General features: G+C 42.6%; 1 protein-coding gene across 21 annotated transcripts in view; it reads left to right on the top strand.

The window, feature by feature from the left end:
- Positions 1-21,372, top strand: part of LOC131690091 (uncharacterized) — a 547,209-nt gene that overhangs the window by 346,082 nt on the left and 179,755 nt on the right. For 2 of the 21 annotated variants that reach the window (XM_058975616.1, XM_058975619.1), the window contains one exon: positions 1-8,812. This exon is cut by the window's left edge and continues 25,468 nt beyond it. The exons of the other annotated variants lie outside the window; for them this stretch is intronic. The gene's annotated coding sequence lies outside the window, so the exon portion shown is untranslated. Of the gene's footprint in view, positions 8,813-21,372 lie in introns of those variants that run through there. 21 annotated transcript variants of the gene reach the window in all.

A 21,372-nucleotide genomic window follows, 5' to 3' on the forward strand; every position in this document is an offset into this window, starting at 1 on the left:
ATTTGTGAAAATTTTAGCTGCACTTTAACTATGAGAAAGACCTTTATATTTCCACTGTCGGTGGAAGATTATTGACACTACCCAAAGCTGTTCCGGTGTTTGAAATAGTACCAAACTTAAATATCAGTTCACACGACGACGATGATTTTCGTGTCAGTGTGGTCATATTGCCGAATGAATTTGTCATTTTTACAATTTATATGCCACTGCAGGATTCCAACAATAACATTGCTACTCAAGCAGTACCGGGGTTTGTGGCTGCAAATTCAATTGCTATAGAGGGCAGATCCAATGAGCCAATTGAATCGACTGTCCGTTCAGTCGGGAAGGTGGATTCCATGTCAGAAGAACAACAAAAGCTGGCATATCCACGGTAACAATCAGGATTCAATAGACATTCCGCAGAAAATAGTGGCACGTCGTTAATTTCTTTTTGTTTTAGTTTCAGGCTCGTTCGAACTATCCGTCGACTACGACGGAAAAATGAACAAAAGAATAAAACTATTAAGCTTCTTCGACAAGAACTAAAACGCTCAGAATCAAACCTTGCCAAAGCTACCAGAAGCGACGCGAAACTGAAAATATTTAATCCCGAGCAAGTAAGATTATTGCGGGATGATTTGGTACGGGTTCAAAAGTGGACCAACGAATCGATGCTCGAAAGTTTCGAAATGCGTTTTGCTTGTGGTACGAAAGGTTACAATTTCCTTCGGAACAAAAAGCACTATCCTCTACCATCGATTCGGACACAGCAGCTACATTTGCAACACTTGCATTTCGACACTGGAATACTGCATGAGGTTCTTGAGCTATTGCGTAGTAAAGTAGATTGCATGTCAATCGCAGATCGTGACTGCGGTGTCGTCCTTGATGAAATGTCGATAGACCAAAGTCTATCGTTTTGCAATAACAATAAAAAAATGTTTGGGAATACGACGATCCCGGGTCAGAATGGAAAAGCGACCCATGGGTTAGTGGTTATGCTAGTCGGCATTCACAGTCGGTGGAAGCTGGTAGTTTCTTACCATTTCACCGGCAATACTATACCAGACGATTTTCAAAAGAGCCTAGTAATTAATGTAATCCGGCTCGTCGAAGAGATGGGGCTAAAGGTTCACTTTGTCACAACAGATTGTGGACCAAATAATATCCGTATGTGGAACAATTTTGGCCTGAAGTATACGAAAGACCAAGTGTTGAATAGCACGGCACAAATTCATCCAATCCGGTTATGCGATAAAATTGAAGTGATACCTGATACAACTCACGTTTTTAAAAGTTGCGTGCAGGGATGGGTTAAAAACAAAATTATTTATCTCCCAGAAGAAATCGTAAATGAAAACGGCTTGATTTCGAATGTAGAGAGTATTTTTCATTTGAAGGAATTGGTTGACTTTGAAGTTGGAAAAGGCCTTAAAATGGCATCTCGCCTAACTTGCAGAGATGTGGATTTTTCTGATAGTAACCAACTTGATGCTATGAAGGTTGGCAATTCATACAAGCTTGTTAACCACAATGTAGCTGCAGCTCTGCGGTTCATGAGCGCAGAAATGAATCAACCTGAACTTCTGACGACCGCATTTTTCGTCGAATGTGTTTGGAGATGGTTCAAAGTGATGACATCAAGAAAATTTGATTTAGCTCTTAGTCTAAAAGATATGGAAGTTTACAATCAAACAATAGGCTTCCTCAAATTTTATGTTGGCTTCATATACGCATGCAAGGTCGGTGAAGCGAAAAGGTGGAAACCGTGGCAAGCATCCACTATTCTTTGCACGAATTCAATTGTACGGCTGCAAAAACATTTTTTGGTCGACGAGCAGTATCCGTACCTATTCACAGCACGTTTTACACAAGATTGTGTAGAAAATATTTTCTCGCTGTTGAGGTTTAAGCAAAAACGACCCACGGCTTTGCAATTTAAGGACAACCTGAAGTTGCTTGCAATTTCGCGGTTCATGGCAGCAATACCTTCCTCGTCATATGAAACAGATGACAGGAAGTGGTTGTTGAACTTGACAAAAAGCGGAAGAAACAAGGAACATAAGCCGCAAAGAACATCAACCGATGCTAACGAGGTAAGACAGAAAAAATATGCAATGTTAAACAAGAGTTGTTTTATACCGTTACCAAAATCTTGTTTCTTTGATTTACAGGAGACTGATTTTATCGAATTCGAATTCACCGAAGAAGTTTTCGACGACCGAGTATTCGATAATGCAGAACGGAACCTGATTTACCATATAGCCGGATACATCATGAAAAGTGTCTAGAAAAATTATGCGTCGTGTGAGACTTGTGTTTCTCCTTGCTTCAGTGAATGTCCATATGCAAAAAAAATTACTAAGTACACAATTCTTAAAGATTACACCGGCGAGGCGCTATTGTATGTGACAGAACCGGTATATATGTTTTTTGTTGCTCTGGAGCGAATCTTTCGAGATAATGTAGCAAGCTTAATGCAAAGCAACGACAATATTGCCTCAAAATTTATTACATTCATGAGAGCAGTACGAATTAATATCTTTGAAGAAGACTGCCACGATATTAGAAATAAGATAATTGACCGCTTCGTAACATTTCGACTACGAATTCATCAGCCGTACAAAACTCGATCGAACAAATATGATAGTCGCTCGATGGCAGTTTAAAGTTTTATATCCAATCCATTGAAACTCGAGCATTGTTATTCTTGGTGTCCGATAGGTAGACATTTTGAGTGTTGGATAAGTAGATTTGCTTCAGTCTTTGCGCAACTGTTCTTTATAAACTGTGCTTCTACTCAATACGCAATGTATTCGCTTACTGGGTTCCTTCACACCAACACAGCAACAACAACACAGCAGTAACAGCAAGCCAAGGCTTGGTTAAAAATTATAGCACAACAATAGACTCTTCTTGAACACGAATGCGGTGGCATATATATATATTTTATTTTGCAATTAGTGGTCATTCAGACCCTTCTCCACCACAAACTCCACTCAGCTATTAACAAACACGTTATTGTCTATCCCGAGATAAACTAGCATTTCGTCGATTTGTTACTATATGTGACACAAATGAGTGCGAACGAAACAAAAATAAACATCAAACCGTTTTTTCGCTTGCACTAATGCAAAGTGAACATGCGCGTAATTCGGCGCACGGCTTGGTGGCGCATGGCTGAAACGTCACGATGTGGATTTTAGAAAAGATTCGCAATATCACTGATCTAAATTACACTTAATCAAGAATAAAATAACTAAAAAAACACTATTAATTCGAAGTAAATCGCGGACTGTATGAAATTAGTGTCAACCAGAAACAACAGTGTTGCCAGGACACCAGCTGTTATTTATGTTATGAATTCTGCAAATTTTAGAAGAAAATTTAAAAAAAACAAGCTTGGACTAAAAAGTTTTTTATTCTATGACAACATTTATAATTATATTGAGAACTTTATTACTTTATGAGATTTTTCAATTAAAGCGTGCCCATAACATGGCGTTTAATGTAAAATTGCCCCTTTTAATGTTATAATTGTAATATCTTGTAAAACATTTTAAGATCTAATAAGCAAGAAGAATTGATCGAAATTTTAAACAAATAATTTTTTTTATAATAATTGCGGAATATAGAAGTTGTAAAAAAATCTCAATTTTTCCGGCAAGCTCATGCGAAAATGCAAGTTTTTATATTCAATATTTTTTTCATTTTTTGAAGTAAATATTATATTCAGCCATAACAAAAATACCTGTCAAATATTTTAGCTAAAGAATTAAAAAAAATGGGATTGAACTAAAATTTTATTTGTAAATCTGACGTTGATTGGCTCGTACGATGCATGAAAGTTGTCATCGATATCCAAACTATTTTTCGTGAATGGAACGAAATGATTCGTTCTTTTATAAATTGCTTTATAGAGTACCCCTATTGAGTACTAGAAAAAATATTATATTTGCGAAACTTATCCATATATTTTGATAACAAGCAACAAATTTAAATGAAAACTAAATAAATGAAAACAATTCCTATATTTTACCAAAGTTGGTTTTATGAAACTTATTCGTAGCAGAATTAAAAATATATTTTCTCAGTGTATACTCTTATTTGACAGTTTGCGCTCGAACAGGCAATCGAAATCTAGTACCGCAAGTTAACAAGCTCGAACGCTTGGTCGAATGCGATACGTAATGCCGCAATTTAGTCGAAACGACTTCAAAACGTTTCGAATCGAGTCACTCGAATCGAGATGCGGAATGCCACCCCTGGTTTAACCGGACTACGGTTCTGTCTGATCCCGGGTTACAAATCCGATGGATACTGAGCCTGATATGATATGAACTAGAGAAACGTAAAAGCTATGACGGGAAACCAGAGATGGGTTAAAAACTGGTTAAGTAGTAAGTTTGCTGCAAACCGTTCTCGGTTTCGCAGCTGGTTGTGTTCCAGTCGACGCACGACAACCAAACCCTTTTTGACACTATAGCCCGGTTTAGTTTTGATTTTAGTTAACCGGTGCATGTAGGTAAAATTTCGATACGCGTTGTATAAACTATTAAGAAATTTTTCGGTCATTAAAAAATTGTGATCAGGCCTCATATGCATACTTTAAAATGTTAATTTCCTACAATTCCAATGTGTGACTTAAATTAAGTAGGAGTAGTAGATACATATTTTCCACCTAATTACTTCATTAATCCTCTGCTGCCCAATCCCGTCTTTTGGCTGGGTACGGGAAATTTGTTGTAGAATACTATTGCATACTGTCACTACTAAGAAAATCTCTTCGCAACATTCCCACCATTCGTACAAATAAATTGTTAGCTCGTTGAATTCATTTTTTTTTAGTAAAATACATGTTGAAGTTCGAAAATTTGAGTAAAAAGAGAAAACAATTGTTTTATTTATGGCAGTGTAATTTAGTCAAATTTTTATACAAATTTAAATTTTTGGGAAAATAATAAAAAATAATGCTAAAATGCAAACTAGTAGTACACAGCGTAGCAAAAACTTCAGTAGTACACTCACAGAAAAATATAGTTATAAGCCAAAAAATGTTAACTCGTCAAATGATGGTATTTGGCATTTTTGGAGATTAATTGAAAAATCTGTAACTTTCGTGTAGAGGTAATATGTTTATCAGTTTTCTCGTTACAAAACCAATCTGATATTGCTTTTTGAAGCAAAACGAAAATTTGGGCAGTGGAGAGTTAACCAGCTGGATATTTTCAAATATTTCATACTGGTGTGAATGCAGTAATTTTTTGCATCTTCTTCATTATCCTGAAGATAAAATTCGTATAATAAACCGGATCGAGATGAAATTGTACATCACGTGTTAGAAAATTATTCAATATCAGTGTTTTTTTTTCCATACGTTTATTTGACACGGCATTTGCAAAAGCTTTTTACGCCAGTTTCTTTTTTTACATAGCACGTTACAAAAATCCTTAAGACTAATTTTAACTATACTAGTAATTTGTCTAAAACTAACACTGAAATCACTTTATTGTTTGCTTTTTTCCTTACATTGTTATATTTCATAATGATCTAGTATTTTCGGGTGTATTTATTTACTTTTTTTTTCTGTTTTTGTCTAAATTTAAAAACTGAATATTCTAGGATGCTTTAATTGATGAATGATTAGCCTTGGATGAGAGTATGAGGAGATGAATTTAATTAAATTTTGACAGACGCTGTTTTTAGAAAATGATAGATAAGTTCCATGTATAGAGGATCGCGATACGCCAGGATGTCTCTAACAGGAACATGGATTGGTCTTCCTCGGACTTGTAAAGAATCTACTAATTGTGATCTGGCTTCACGATATTCAGTGCAGGACCAAACAACATGCTCAATGTCATGGTAACCCTCTCCACAAGCACAATGATTACCCTCAGCGAGCCCAATACGACGGAGATGCGCATCTAAAGTATAATGATTGGACATGAGCCTTGACATCACACGAATGAAGTCCCGACTTACATCCAATCCTTTGAACCATGCCTTCGTTGATACTTTAGGGATAATTGAGTGTAGCCATCGTCCCATATCTCCATTGTCCCAAGATGTTTGCCAACTAGCAAGTGTCCTCTGTCGAGAAGCGCTATAAAATTCATTGTAAGCGATGGGTCTTTCATATATTTCACCATCTAGTGCACCAATCTTGGCTAAATTATCAGCTTTCTCATTTCCCGCAATAGAGCAATGGGCGGGGAGCCACACTAGGGTAAATTTATAACATTTTCTTGTTAGGTTACTCAGAGATTCTCGTATCTTCCCAAAAAAGAATGGATCTTGATTATCAATCCTCTTTGAGCGTAGAGCTGCAATTGTGCTGAGACTATCAGTGAGGATAAAGTAATGGTTCGGGGGTAAAGTATTAATTATTTGCAAACTATAGTGAACTGCTGCTAGTTTCGCTATATAAACAGAGGCGGGTTCTGCAAGTTTGAGAGAAATTGAAAAATTATTGTTGAAAATACCGAAACCAGTGGCCTCACTGATTCGTGACCCATCAGTGTAAAACATTTTAAGGCAGTCTATGTGTTGATATTTACTTGTGAATATTTTAGGGATCTCCCGCGAGCGTAGATGATCCGGAATTCCACGAATCTCTGCTTGCATGGACGTGTCGAAGAATAAAGTGGATTCAGGACTATCTAGTATATTGACGTATGTGGGAACATACCTAGCAGGCGTTATTTCTTGTGACATGTGATTGAAATACACTGTCATGAACCTGGTTTGGGGTTGAAGCTCAACAAGTCTTTCAAAATTTTCAATTACCAGTGGGTTCATAACCTCACATCGTATAAGTAAACGAGAGGAGAGATCCCAGAATCGATCTTTTAAGGGAAGAACTCCCGCTAGAACTTCAAGACTCATCGTATGTGTCGATTGCATGGAACCTAAGGCGATTCGTAAACAACGATACTGTATTCGTTCCAATTTAATAATGTGAGTGTTTGCAGCTGAACGGAAACAGAAGCACCCATATTCCATTACTGAAAGTATCTTTGTTTGATACAATCTTATCACGTCACTTGGATGAGCACCCCACCAAGATCCGGTTATTGTTCGGAGAAAATTTATCCTTTGTTGGCACTTCTTTATCAGATACCTAATGTGGCCTCCCCATGTACCTTTAGAATCGAACCAAATTCCGAGATATTTAAAGGTCATGACTTGGGCTATCGTTCTACCAACCAACTGAAGCTGAAGCTTAGCCGGATCACGCTTCCTTGAGAAAACGACCAACTCTGTTTTCTCCGTAGAGAAATCGATGCCCAGTTTTAAAGCCCAAATTGATAAATTATCCAAGCTATCTTGCAATGGTTGTTGTAAATTTATAGCTTTTGGTCCTGTGGCAGAAACCACCCCATCATCTGCAAGTTGTCTTAGAGTGCATGGGCTGACAATACAATTATCAATGTCATTCACGTAAAAATTATAGAGAAGGGGGCTTAGACAAGAGCCTTGTGGGAGGCCCATGTAACTTATTCTGAGTGTCGCCAAATGAAAAATGCATGTGCTTTTCTGATAATAAATTGTATAAATAATTAATTAATATCGGTGAAAGACCACATTGATGTAGCTTCTCCGAGAGAACATCAATGGAGACTGAGTCGAATGCTCCTTTTATGTCTAAGAACACAGACGCCATTTGTTCTTTTTTTGCGTAAGCGAGTTGGATTTCTGACGAAAGTAGCGCCAGGCAATCATTCGTTCCCTTTTCTCTCCGAATACCAAACTGGGTATCTGAGAGCAAGCCGTTCGCCTCAACCCAATTGTCGAGACGTCGTAGGATAATTTTTTCCAACAATTTCCTGATGCAGAATAGCATTGCAATCGGTCGATACGAGTTATGATCGGAGGCTGGTTTTCCCGGTTTTGGAATGGCGATAACTCTCACTTGTCTCCAGTCACGCGGGACAATATTCTGCTCAAGAAACTTGTTGAATAAATTCAACAAGCGTCTTTTTGCTAGGTCAGGCAGATTCTTCACCAAGTTGAATTTAATTCTGTCTAGTCCCGGAGCATTATTGTTGCATGAGAGGAGTGCAATTGAAAATTCCATCATTGTCAAAGGCGAATCTATGAAATCGTTACTTGTGGGAGCATCGCGAATGATTTTCTGCGCAGGAGCAGAATCTGGACAAATTTTCTTGGCAAAATTAAATATCCAACGATTCGAAAAATCTTCGCTTTCATTAGTCGCGTTTCGATTCTTCATTCTTCTGGCTGTGTTCCAAAGAGTACTCATTGTTGTTTCTCTTGACAAGCCATCAACGAAGCGTCTCCAATAACTAGACTTTTTGGCACGACGTATACTGTCAAATTTGTTTTGCAAAATGAAATAATTTTCAAAGTTCTCACGTATACCCCCTTTCTGTTTCATAATTTCTTTGTTGGCAACTTGTTTAGCTTCATATGCATCAGAGCACTCTTTGTCCCACCAAGGATTAGGGGGCCGTCTATTTATTGTCATTCCAGGATTGCATTTCGTTTGGGCTTGTTCTGCTGCTTCAATAATTAAGCCCGCTAGGAATTCATATTCTTCGGTAGGGGGTAGCTCTTCTGTCGAAGCAAGAGAAGTGGAAATTAATGTTTCGTATGTTTTCCAATCAATATTTCGTGTTAAGTCATAAGGAACATTGATTGAATTCGTAAGGCCTAATTCACTGTTAATTGAAACAACGATTGGCAAATGATCGCTACCGTGAGGATCAGGTACAACCTTCCACGTGCAATCTAACCGAAGTGATGTCGAGCACAGAGATAGATCTAATGCACTTGGACGTGCAGGAGGTCTGGGGATGCGTGTTGTTTCGCCAGTATTTAAAACTGTCATATTAAATTCGTCACAAACATTGTAAATCAAAGAGGATCGATTATCATTGTAGAGGGAACCCCACAATACTCCGTGCGAGTTGAAGTCTCCCAGTATCAGACGCGGAGCAGCCATGGATTCCAATACCTCAAAAATTTTACGTTGTCCAATTTGAACTTTGGGAGGTATATATATATAGAAGCGATAGACATGTCTTTGCCTTTAATATTCGTTTGGACAGCTACAGCCTCAATGCCCGTAAACAAGGGGATGTTAATTCTATAGAAAGAATAGCACTTTTTAATTCCTAGAAGCACTCCTCAATACGGGGTGTCTCGGTCTAGGCGAATAATGTTGAAATCATTTAAGTTGAAATTAATGTTTGAGGTAAGCCATGTTTCACATAGAGCAAAAGCATCGCATTTTAAATTATGCAGTAAAATTTTTAAGGAATCAATTTTTGGTATGATACTTCTGCAATTCCACTGTAAAACAGTGATGGAGTCTTTCACCTTAGGAGTTGAATTAACCATTGAAGGATATAATTGCTGCAAGGATGGGCCATTGAGCAATCAGCTGCTCTAAAAATGTTCTAATTGTTGGGAGGAAAGCTGAAAGTATACTCTTTAGTGGTTCAGAAATATTGAATGCTTTAAAAATCCAATCAACAATTTCAGAAAATTTCAATAATCCTACCCCCGGCTGAGGCTCAGAGGAAGTCGAAATTTTATTATTTCCAGTAATGGTGTTCTGTTTGGATTGTACGTTCCCAAAACCGGGCGGAATTGATTTCGGTTTTGAATCGGAACTTTTCGGTTTTGGGCGCAGTTTATCTATTGGTGGAGAAATTTTAAGGCCCTTTCTTGGCAGCTTGGGAAAAGAAGACTGTTTTCTTTTTCTGGAATTTCCGAGTAAAACAAATGATGTACCTTCGCACGCTCCGTCGGAGTCAGACTGTTCCGAAAATAGAGATGTGTAAGTGTTTTCTAAGAAGATGGGTTTAGGGGTAGCATTTTTCAACATTTCTGCATAGGAGCGCTTAGACCTCTCCTTCAAGGATCGTTTAATTTTATCCTCGCGCAATTTTTAAATGGGGCATGCAGGGAGCTCATGCGAGTTTTCTCCGCACATTAAACATTTTTCTGAATTTTCATTGCATGTATCCTCTTGATGAGAACCCCCACATTTGCTACAACGTGCCTTATTGGAACAGTAAGTGGCTGTGTGGCCAAGCTGTTTACAATTAAGGCAATTCATTACACGAGGGATAAAAAGGCGAACAGGGAGACGAATCTTATCGATAATGACATAGTTGGGCAGCGCAGACCCAGCGAAAGTCACTCGAAACGAATCAGACAGTCTATAAACTTTTTTATCTCCTTCATGTGATACTGAATGCAATTGCTTGCATTCAAGTATCTTTACGTCTTTAAGTATGGTGTCTTTGAAACGACCAACCCCATGCTTAATTATGTCATCAACAGTCAAACTCGATTCTGTGATGACCCCATCAATTTCAATTTCCTTTGAAGGAATATACGCTCTATACTCACGCGTAAAAAGCTCACAAGAAGCAATTGCATTGGCTTGTTTGAGACTACCAACGACAATGCGTATTTTATCTTTATTAACTTTGACGATCTCTTTTACATCCGAGAATCGCGAAGTCAAATCTTTCGAAATTTGAATGATATTTAGCGCCTTTACTTTACGCCTAATAATTACAATCCATGGTCCCGTTGACGACTCTGGGTAAATTTTAATTCTAATCGGGTTTATATTTTCAGCAGAAGGCTTAGGGGGAGGGTCTGTTACTCGTTCTCTCATCTCATCATCCATTTTACCTAGCAAGAAGAACTATCACAAAAAGAAATGAGAAATATACCTGTTATACCGGTAGAACACACCTCATGTGTTACGTTGTAAACTCGGTGCCCGTTGTTTGACAATGTGACACTTGCTGTCCTTTTTCGTCGTGTTGCTTCTTCAGTAGAGAAATAGGCCTACCTGCAACACTTCAAAACTCTCTCCGGTTAAGCTGCTCGTCGGTATCACCACCACAAGCGCGCTCTCTCCGTTTCCACCACGGCGGTAGACAAATATGTCTACCTGTGGCTTGCTGCGAAAATCCCACTGTCGATACGGCACTTTTCGGTGTCACTTGTTTCCTTATTCGTCGTACCACTTCTGCGGTAGACAAATAGAGCAAATGGGTCTACCTGTGACGCTTCCCCTCTCGTCGATAAGAATTGCCCGACGACACCAATACAATATAATTTTTCTGTGTGTACAGGCGCGATCACTGTCGATTTCTGCCACCGCGGTAGGCAAATTCGTCTACCCGCGGTATGCTGTCAAAACACCACTTGTCGAGGATGCCGTTGACCACGCCTCCGACGTATCAACTGTCGACTCACACTTAACAAACTGGTCTCTCTCTCCCACAAAAACGCATACAGCGTCTCGCACTCCGTCACTCTCTCGAGAACAAAACCTTCCACCTGGAGGCACAACCGTCTCGGCCGGTTGCAAAAACTGTTATGAATATCAGTGTTAATCTTTCGGCAGACGCAGTGAGCACTAGACTGGCCCAAAATGGCATAAATCTCGAAATCAAAACCTTACCCCCCAAAATGATAGTTTGGGTCCCCAACAAGCTTTTCTGAAAATTTCAGCTCAATTGGTCCACTGTAAGGGGTTCCGCAAACTGCTCAAAGTTTGTATGGAAAAAAGAGACCAAATGTATGGAGAAATGCATCAGTTTCACATTTTCAGCTCTAGGTGGCGCCGTAATCGGTGAAAGTCTTTCGTGTGAAAAAATAGGAATCTTCATGTAACAATGAATCGACTCGACACCTAGTGAGAGAATTCTGAATTATTCAGGTCTTTACCGGAAAACCCTTGACATACTTGTCCAGTTTGCCGAAGATACCACTCTTCCAAATAGCCAGCATTTTGAGTTATTAGTAGTTGTAAAACCATGTAATCGAGTGTTTCTACCTCATGTAATTCGTGCGTTCATAAGCAAGGGTTTTTTTGAACTTTCGACAGAGCCACCCCAACTGCAGTACATGACACCCTCAGCTTTGCGCGCTTATAACTTTGTCTGCTGTCATCAGATTGACCTCCGGTTTTCATGAGTCGATTCATTGTTACATGAAGATTCTTATTTTTTCACACGAAATACTTTCACCGATTACGGCGCCACCTAGAGCTGAAAATGTGAAACTGATGCATTTCTCCATACATTTGGTCTCTTTTTTCCATACAAACTTTGAGCAGTTTGCGGAACCCCTTACAGTGGACCAATTGGGCTGAAATTTTCAGGAAAGCTTGTTGGGGTCCCAAACTATCATTTTGGGGGGTAAGGTTTTGATTTTGAGATTTATGCCATTTTGGGCCAGTCTAGTGCTCATCTGTTACATTCGAACTCGCGTAACTCCCATGTAAACAAACCACCGAGAATTGTCAAAAAAAGTTCATCCAGCTCATTTTGTGGGGTTCATAACCTTATTAACATCAAAAAAGTTGTAACTAAAAATAAGAATTTAAGGAGTTCATCATAGAAAACGTCTTATAGCTCGATCACTGTGTTCTCTACAACTCTGACGAAGACGGGTTCAAAAGTTTCCTTTTCGGTTCAAAAGTTAAATTTTCTATAGCCTACCACGATCATTTAAAAATAATGTTGCTACACTTGGCGCTTTTTAGACACACAAACATTGTGGAATATGTAAAAGCACTGTATGGACTGTTTTGTCATCAATAAATTAAGTACCCCCAAACCCTGTTTTGTACCAATGAGCAAACGTAACAGGGACTGAATTATTAATAAAAGGGCTGAATTATTAACAAAGAGAGGCTCTCATTTGCAGCTAAAACCTTTGATCATGTTTGTCTAGATATATCGAATGGTCCGCTATCTCCAAATCCAAGATGGCAGATCCTAATTTAAGATGGCAGACTTACAGATATTTTTAATATGAGGGAAATTTCTGTATCAATGATTTATATCTGTTGTCATTCTAAAATTTAAGAATACTGCATTAAATTTTAGAAAGCGATCATTTGCTGAAGGTTTACCATCTGGAATCATGCAGTAAAGATCTTCGATATGGGATTTCTAGACGTCGAAAAGTACGATTTCCAAGATAGCGTATTTTCATGACGTTTTGGCATTTGAAACCATGCAATATTTTGATTTCTAGAATTCATAAATTCATGTTCGTCGCCTCTTTGATCCAAACTAAATTCAATTTTGTGGATTGAAATCCAAAATGCGGAAACTTATCATTTGAAATCATAGACTGTGCACATTTTTGGCACGTTGAAAGGTGACATTTTCTTAGAAAGCACCAACTTAATCCCGGCCCGAAGGCCGATTATCATACATCATTCGACTCAGTTCGTCTGTGTCTTTTTTTTACAATGGAGAATGCAATTTACGCACTGACCCAGTACACGTGCATTAGTAGATGCCAAGCTATCACACGGAGTGTACTGGAGTGTCGGGCTCCATGACCTGGTAATACCGAGTAAACTTCATTGGGCACCGACATTGTTCTCCCCAGGGACTACCTCTCGGTATTACTTCTGGGGGATGGTTGTGCATGATGTACTCACTCACTCTCGCTAGCGCGTTCATACATCCTGTATGTGGCTTACTTGGGTGCTCTCTCTGTCACACCCTGATTCACTCTCTAACACTTCATATGAGGCTTACTTCTGTGTTCACTCTATCACGCCATGCGAGTCTTACTTGTGTGCTCACCTTTTTCGTACCTTGTGAGGCTTACTTTTGTGCTCACCTCTAACATACCATGTGAGGCTGACTTGGATGCTCATCCTATCACCTGATTCACTCTCGATCATACCACTCTCTTACGCCCTGTCGCTATCCCTGGTATCCCATGTGGGACATTTTTCTAAGGCCCCACTTCTGACATAACATGTGAGGCTTACTTGGGTGCTCACCATTTTCGTACCTTGTAAGGCTTACTTTTGTGCTCACTTTTAACATACCATGTGACGAGACTGCGTTCCACTTCTCCACCGCTTGACACTTCCACTGAATAAGGGTATCAGAGGTTGTGTTCCAGCTACAGACGTCAAGCATTGCTCACCTTTCGACGTCGAAGAGAGGATATACGAACAGTATGTGCTCGGCAGTTTCGTCAACACCTGGGTAGTCAGGGCAGACGGGGACCTAAGCGTGCCCGAACCTGTGGAGGTACTGTCGGAAGCAGCCATGGCCTGACGGGAATTGTGTCAGATGGAAGTGAACTTCCCCATGGGGTCTACCCACCCAGCTCGATATGTTAGGTATCAGCCCGTGGGTCCACCTACCTTTCGAGGAGTTATCCCACTAAGCTGCCATCTGGCGACCGATGCCACCCTGGTGCGCTCGCGGGCTCCTCCAGTGCCGCGCAGCTCGAAGCACTCCTCATCTTCCCGGATTTCCAGCCCGATTGGCATCATGCTCACTATCACGCAGGATGCATCATGTGATACCGTGCGGTAGGCAGATACCATTCTGAGGCACATCACGAGGTAGGTGCTCTCCAGTTTCTGCAGGTAACTGGTTACCCTCAGTGCTCTTGACCAGGACGGGCCGCCGTACCTGAGGATAGACACGGCAACGCCTGCTAGTAGCCTACGTCTACTGACGCACACCTTTGAGCTGTTGGACATCATCCTCGATAATGCCCCAACAGCAGTCGAAGCTCTCTTGCATGTATAGTCAACATGGCTGCCGAAGGTCAGCTTGTCGTCTATGATGACTCCGAGAGACTTCAGACTCCGCTGTGAAGTGATCGCGACTTCTCCCACATGTATAACTGCATGTTGTGCCGACTTGCGGTTGTTGACAACAACAACCTCCGTCTTATGCTAAACGAGCTCCAGGCCTCTCGCGCTCATCCATTCCGCCACCGTGTTGATCGCGTGTTCTGCGGTTAGTTCTACCTCGGGGATTGACTCCAAGTAAACCTCCAAGGTTACGTCGTCGGCAAAGCCGACGATCTTGACCCTAGGAAGGGACTTTAGTTCAATAATACCGGGCCTAGGATCGAGCTCTGCGGGACTCCGGCGGTAATAGGAACACTTTACTGACCGGCATCGGTCTCGTATAGCAGTACGCGGTTATGGAAGTAATTTTTCAGGATCCGGTACAGATCCACCGGTAGGATAAGCCGGTGTAACGAGAGCGCGATGGCATCCCAGCTTGCGCTGTTGAATGCGTTCTTCACGTCAAGTGTCATTAACGCACATCATCGAATGCCTCGCCTTTTCCGTTGGATCGCTATCTCGGCAGTTTTTTTGTACAATGGATAAGACCTTTACGTCCTAGCCCAGTACACGTGCTATTGGTAGGGTCCAATCTACCGCACGGGGTGCACTGGGGGCGTGTCGGGCTCGAATGGTGACGCTACCATTAATACCGACTAAACTCCATTGGGCTCCGCCATCGTTCCTCCCAGGAACTACCTCTCGGTATTACTTCTGGGGGATGGCTGTACTTAATGTACTCATTCACTCTCACTCACGCGTTCATACGTCCTGTATGAGGCTTACTTGGGTGCTCTCTCTATCGCACCTTGATTCACTCTCAAACACTCCCACATGAGGCTGACTTTTGTGCTCACCTTTTTCGTTCCTTGCGAGGCTGACTTGTGTGCTCACCTTACTCATTCTTTGCTAGGCTTACTTTTGTGCTCGCCCCACACATACCATGTGAGGCTGACTTGGGTGCTCACCCTATCACCTGGTTCACTCTCGATTGTACCTCTATCACTCCCCCTGGCATCCCATGTGGGACATTTTTCTTAGGCCCCACTTCTGACATACCATGCGAGGCTGACTTGTGTGCTCACCTTTTTCATTCCTTGCTAGGCTTACCTTTGTGCTAGCATCTACCATACCATGTGAGGCTGACTTTTGTGCTCACCCTTAACATGCTGTGTGAGACTGACTTGGATGCTCACTCTTTCACTCCTCTGCCACGCCATGAGGCATCGATAGCTAAGTCCCAACATACTACGCTACGACCCTCCCGTCTTGGCATGAGGCAGTCCACTTATACGCCTATACACTCATTCTTCTGTCTTGCTTCGGGGTGGCTGGGTTTACCCCTTACGCGGTTGCCAGTCGCTGCGCCAAACCTGCCTCGGCATGAACAGACCATTCACTCCCTTTTTTGCGCTTGGCCTTTTTCGCTCCAGCTAACCAATCACTAGTTAGCCGTGCTCGTCGTCTGTTGCTCGGTTCACCAGATTACCTGTAGCCTACAGGCAATCTGGATGGTAGCAGCCGAGACAGCGTTCCACTTATCCACCGATTGACACATCCTCTGAATAAGGGTATCAGGGGTTGTGTCCCAGCCGCAGACGTCAAGCATTGCTCTTCTTTCGAACCGATGACATACGAACAGTATGTGTTCGGCAGTTTCGTCTACACCTGGGCAGTCCGGGCAGGCTGGGACCTCCGCGTGCCCGAACCTGTGGAGGTACTGTCGGAAACAGCCATGGCCTGACAGGAATTGTGTCAGGTGGAAGTGAACTTCCCCATGGGATCTTCCCACCCAGCTTGATATGCTAGGTATCAGCCGGTGGGTCCACCTACGTCTCGAGGAGTTGTCCCACTCACGCTGCCATCTGGCGACCGAGGTCACCCTGGTGCGATCGCGGGATCCTCTGTTTCCACGTAGTTCGAAACACTCCTCATCTTACCGAATGGCCAGCCCGACTGGCATCATGCTCGCTATCACGCAGGATGCATCGTGTGATACCGTGCGGTAGGCAGATATCACTCTGAAGCACATCAAGCGATAGGTGCTCTCCAGTTTCTGTAGGTAACTGGTAACCCTCAGTGCTCTTGCCCATGACGGGCCGCCGTACCTGAGGATAGATACGGCAACGCCTGCCAGTTACCTACGTCTACTGGCGCACACCTTTGAGCTGTTGGACATCATTCTCGATAGAGCCGCAACAGCAGTTGACGCTCTCTTGCGTGTATAGTCAACATGGCTGCCGAAGGTCAGCTTGTCGTCTATAATGACTCCGAGAGACTTCAGACCTGTGAAGTGATCGCGACTTCTCCCACATGGATAACTGCATGTTGTGCCGACTTGCGGTTGTTAACGATAACTACCTCCGTCTTATGATGAGCGAGCTCCAGGCCTCTCGCGCTCATCCATTCCTCCACCGTGCTGATCGCGTGTTCTGCGGTTAGTTCTACCTCAGGGATTTACACCCCTTAGACCTCCAAGGTTGCGTCGTCGGCAAAGCCGACGATCTTGACCCTGGACGGAACTTCAGTCTCAGAACCCCGTCATACATGAGGTTCCATAGCACCGGGCCTAGGATCGAGCCCTGTGGGTCTCCGGCGGTAATCGGAACCCTTTTCTGACCGGCATCGGTCTCGTATAGCAGTACGCGGTTCTGAAAGTAACTTTCCAGGATCCGGTACAGACCCACCGGCAGGCAAAGCCGGTGTAACGAGAGCGCGATGGCATCCCAGCTTGCGCTGTTGAATGCGTTCTTCACGTCAAGTGTCACTAACGCACAGTATCGAATGCCTCGCCTTTTCCGCTGGATCGCTATCTCAACAGTATTTATCGCTGAGTTGAGAGCGTCCACTGTGGACTTACCCTTCCGAAAGCCAAACTGGTTGCTTGACAGGCCGTCCGTACCTTCCGCGTACGGGGTTAGCCTGTTGAGGATGATCCTCTCAAGCAGTTTGCCAGTCGTGTCGATCAGACAGGTTGGTCTGTACGCCGATGGGTCGCCTGGCGGCTTCCCTGGCTTCGGCAACAGCACCAATTTCTGCCTTTTCCATCTATCGGGGAAACGGCACTCGTCAAGGCAACTCTGCATAGCTAGCCTGAACATGTTCGGGTTCGCTATGATCGCTGCCTTGAGAGCGTTGTTTGGAACTTTGGAACTGTCTCGTAGTGCAGGCTGCCAGGGGCTTGTGGCTTGAGACGGAAAGAGTACTTCGATAATCCTCGCCAACCGGTCGGGAGACTGTTCTGGGGGTGGAGAGCCCCCTTTGATCTTAGCCATCACGATTCTGTAGGCGTCGCCCCACGGATTCGCGTCGGCATTCTCGCACAGGTTGTCGAAACACGCTCTCTTTCTGCTTTTTATGGTCTTGTTAAGGGCCAATTTCGCAGCTCGAAACACTTCACGGCGGTTCTCTCTTGCATCCTCGGTGCGGGCTCTTTGCATCTTACGTCTAGCTCTGAGGCAGGCTGATCGTAGGGCTGAAATCTCGGCACTCCACCAATATACCGGGCGTCTCACGTTTCTTGGTAGGGTTTTCCTCGGCATAGTGGCGTCGCACACGCGTTATAGGACGGCTACCAGCGCATCCCCGCTTAGACTGTCGGTGTTGGCCTTCAGTCCCAGGGCCGCGGTGAAAGCTTCGATGTCAAAGTGATTGGACTTCCACCCGCGTACCTGACAGGGATCACCCGCCCTCGGATGCTGCACACCATAGTTGATCCTAAAGCTAATTGCTAACTGATCGCTATGGGTGTAGCCCTCGTATGCCCTCCATTCCATGCCCGGAACCAGACCCGGGCTGGCAAACGTTACGTCAATCCATGCCTCCACCCCTTTTCTACGGAATGTGCTAGCGGAGCCATTTTTGGCTAACACAGCGTCGAGTTTCGCAAGCGCCTCCAGTAGCGCTTAGCCCTTGCTATTTGTACTGCTGCACAATGGTTAAGATTCAGCTGTGTGACGGTCACGGCTTCCTTTTATTGGCCTCTTCGAAAGGAACACGAAGGTCCACCCATAGAATGGTTACGGGCTTGCTTCTTGACGGTGCAGATAAGGCATTTATGCGCCTAAGTGCAGCCCCGCTCTTTACGACCCTCCTCGCCGCAGCGACGACATAATTTGCTCCTGCTCCTGGAATACCTTGCATTCTTACGACTTGTGGCCGGATTCTAGGCACCGAAAGCACCTGTCCACTGAAGGCGACTGGGGTATGCTTACTGGGCATACTGACCAGCCGATCTTCAGCTTCCCTTTCTCGTTAACCTTTTTAGCTTCCGCAGTCAGTAGCCTGAAGTAAGCTACTTGCGTGCCAGAGAATTCTGCTCTGTGACGGCAGAGACAACATCGTCTGCTGTCGTGAACACGTCCAGTTGCTTGCACTGGAGAGTCACTACCGCACCAAATGATCTCACCTGGGCGCCTTTACTCAGGACCTCTTGGGCCAAGGTCTTGTACGCCGCACTGGATTGTGCGCCTCACTGCAGCACCAAGAGCATTTCGCCGGTCTTGGTGCGTCTTAGACTGCGCACGTCCTGCCCGAGGGCCGAGAGGCTTTCGGCCGCCCGCATTGACTAAAGGACGTCAGCATATTTGTCCTCGTCGGTCTTTACCCAGAAGGCATCGCCTCTGTTCTTAGCCTTCTTTGCGGGTCGAAGTGCGTTCGACGCTTTGGCCGACTTGGCTGTTCCATAGAAGGGGAAGGGGAAGACCCCTGTCTGGGTTCCTCTGTCGGCCTTCTCTCTTCCCTCCACCCTCTTGACGTATGCTTCCTGCTCTTGTCTTGCGACTCGAACATCTTTGCGGAGCACCAGAAGGTTCTGTTTCAGATCCTTGCTGATGTTCTGTTTCGCATTTGTGAACTCGATGATGCTATCGAGTTGCTCCACAACCTTAAGCATCGCGGGTAGTGGCCCGTCCAGGGTGTTGGTAGGGCTATTTCCTACCACTGCTGGGGAGTCACTGGTGCTTTTGAATGCAGCCCCCGTCACTCCACTAACCCCCCCCCCCACCCCGGGCGAAGACCACGCCTCGCCAAACCACCTCTGCCAAAGGGGTTCGGCACCTCCGTTTTTACATTTCTTATAAAAGAAATGTATAGAATTCGCTCAAACTTTCAAGATTTTTTCCGAGGCCCGGAGGGCCGAGTCTTATATACCAATCGACTCAGCTCGACGATTTGGGACAATGTCTGTGTGTGTGTATGTAACGGACAAATTCTCATTCGTGTTTCTAAGCAATGTCTGAACCGATCTTATCCAAACCAATTTTAAATGAAAGAACTAAAAAACAGTATGAACACTATTAATTTGTTTTTGATTCTGATGTTTAGTTTCCAAGATATGAATGTTTGAATGCGTAAAAATGGAGTTTTTTGCTGTTTTTCTGGATTATCTGCCGAAATTGACAATATAGATTAACAATTTATATGTTTTTAGATAATATAATAAGGTTTTTAACAAATACCTTTCGAACAAGCTATAGATTGTTGAAATCGGACTATTATCAACAGAGATATTTAACATTAAAACGGACGAAAGATTTTTATCATTTCCCATTGCCAGAAATATGACAAAAAACATGTAATCTATTATTAACGCCAAAACGGCTTATTTTAGGTCAATAGTATCTTCGGAGAATTTAATGGAGGTAATATGCCCTTTCTTTTGGTATTGTGCTTTTGCTAATTAATCCCCCTATGAGTGAGATATTTCTTGGAAGTGAGTGGAAGTGAGTGAGAATTTTCTTGGAAGTGATTATATCGAAATTATGTCTTCAGCAAACTTGTAGCTCTTACTTTTGCAAATAACTTTACTGAAGACTTCAAATATCTATTTTGAATACTTTAAAAGTTATGGCTTGTTGTTTGTGGATTACTGTTTGTCGCCTATTTATTGTTCAATATAGTAATAATCCATTGAAATAAGCCAAACATTATTTCGATAAATCGAATTTTGTATTTCATTTTTCTATCTACAACCGCTAGAAATAATCACCGAACACTTCCAAGTTGGCTGGAAGGAACTTGATAACTTATCAGTGCAAAAATGTTCATTTGTGCGAACCTTCTGACTGCAATTTTTCTAACTTATGACCATCGAATCGATCTGAGACATATCGGAAAATGAAAAGCGAAATAAATAACTCCAAGCAACGGCGTAGCCAAGAGAAGGTTTTGGGGTTTAACACCATACATCCACCCTTCCCCCCCCCCCACTGCACCCAAAAAAAATATTGGATTGAAGTTGAAAATTTATTGAAGCAGAATGATGAGAACTTTTGATAAAATGTCGGAATGGGGTCCTGATATGTAACTGATCTATTGGTCTTGATTTCACAGTTGTATAATTGCATCAATATCAAATTCCTGCCTGAAAACATTCCAACAGAAAATTCCAGAGCTCTGTAATCAATCATAATCCTCAGATTTATTTTCAAATTGGTCTCGTTTTTGTAGAGATGTACTGTAATAAGGGTCTTTATTTAATAGGAAGCGAAGTTAAAATTGATTTCATGTCTATGAAACATAGAACTGCTCACCAAAAAAAAAAAAAAAAAAAAATTAATAACTTTCAACATTTGCTAAAAATGGTTTTGCCTTTCTCATTCACTCTAAAATTCGTCAATCTAATTCCGACCCGGAGGGCCGAGTGTCATATGCCAATCGACTGAGTTCGTCGAGATCGAAAAATGTCTGTGTGTGTATGTATGTGTGTGTATGTGGAAAAAAATGTGACCTCTGTTTCTCAGAGATGGCTGGACCGATTTGCACAAAGT

Source organism: Topomyia yanbarensis, chromosome 3, assembly GCF_030247195.1.
Source record: "Topomyia yanbarensis strain Yona2022 chromosome 3, ASM3024719v1, whole genome shotgun sequence".
Lineage (NCBI taxonomy): Eukaryota > Metazoa > Arthropoda > Insecta > Diptera > Culicidae > Topomyia > Topomyia yanbarensis.